Source organism: Arachis duranensis, chromosome 1 (genome assembly GCF_000817695.3).
Source record: "Arachis duranensis cultivar V14167 chromosome 1, aradu.V14167.gnm2.J7QH, whole genome shotgun sequence".
In the NCBI taxonomy this organism is placed as follows: domain Eukaryota; kingdom Viridiplantae; phylum Streptophyta; class Magnoliopsida; order Fabales; family Fabaceae; genus Arachis; species Arachis duranensis.
In genome coordinates, this window is record NC_029772.3 from 79,681,631 (window position 1) to 79,682,576 (window position 946).

The 946-nt window shown below is 40.4% G+C and overlaps 1 non-coding gene across 1 annotated transcript; it reads left to right on the forward strand.

Annotated features, from left to right (window-relative positions):
* Positions 1-723: 723 nt before the first annotated feature.
* Positions 724-831, forward strand: LOC127742873 (small nucleolar RNA R71). The gene has a single exon (XR_008004239.1). It is a non-coding gene; the product is annotated as a small nucleolar RNA R71 (small nucleolar RNA).
* The last annotated feature ends 115 nt before the right edge of the window (positions 832-946 follow it).

Consider the following 946-nt stretch of genomic DNA (forward strand, 5'->3'; position numbering starts at 1 on the left):
TGTATTGCTTGGAAGAGTACTAGGAGGGAGTTCAGTAACTTTCTTACTCAGCTGACCCACTTGTGCCTCCAAGTTTCTAATGGAGGACCTTGCTTCAGTCATGAAACTTTGAGTGGTTTTGATTAGATCAGAGACCATGGTTGCTAAGTCAGAGTGGCTCTGCTTAGAATTCTTTGTTTGTTGCTGAGAAGATGATGGAAAAGGCTTGCCATTACTAAACCTGTTTCTTCCACCATTATTGTTGTTGAAACCTTGTTCAGGTCTCTGTTGATCCTTCCATGAGAGATTTGGATGATTTCTCCATGAAGGATTATAGGTGTTTCCATAAGGTTCTCCCATGTAATTTACCTCTTCCATTGATGGGTTCTCAGGATCATAAGCTTCTTCTTCAGATGAAGCGTCCTTAGTACTGCTTGGTGCAACTTGCATTCCAGACAGACTTTGAGAAATCATATTGACTTGCTGAGTCAATATTTTGTTCTGAGCCAATATGGCATTCAGACTATCAATCTCAAGAACTCCTTTCTTCTGATTCATCCCATTGTTCACAGGATTCCTTTTAGAAGTGTACATAAATTGGTTATTTGCAACCATTTCAATGAGTTCATGAGCTTCTGCAGGCATCTTCTTCAAATGAAGAGATCCTCCAGCAGAGCTGTCCAATGATATCTTGGACAGTTCAGACAGACCATCATGGAAGATACCTATGATGCTCGATTCAAAAAGCATGTCAGAAGGACACTTTCTGATCAATTGTTTGTATCTTTCCCAAGCTTCATAGAGGGATTCACCTTCCTTATGTCTAAAGGTTTGGACTTCCATTCTAAGCTTACTCAATTTTTGAGGTGGAAAGAACTTTGCCAAGAAGGCATTGACTAGCTTTTCCCAAGAGTTCAGGCTTTCTTTAGGTTGTGAGTCCAACCATATCCTAGCTCTGTCTCTTACA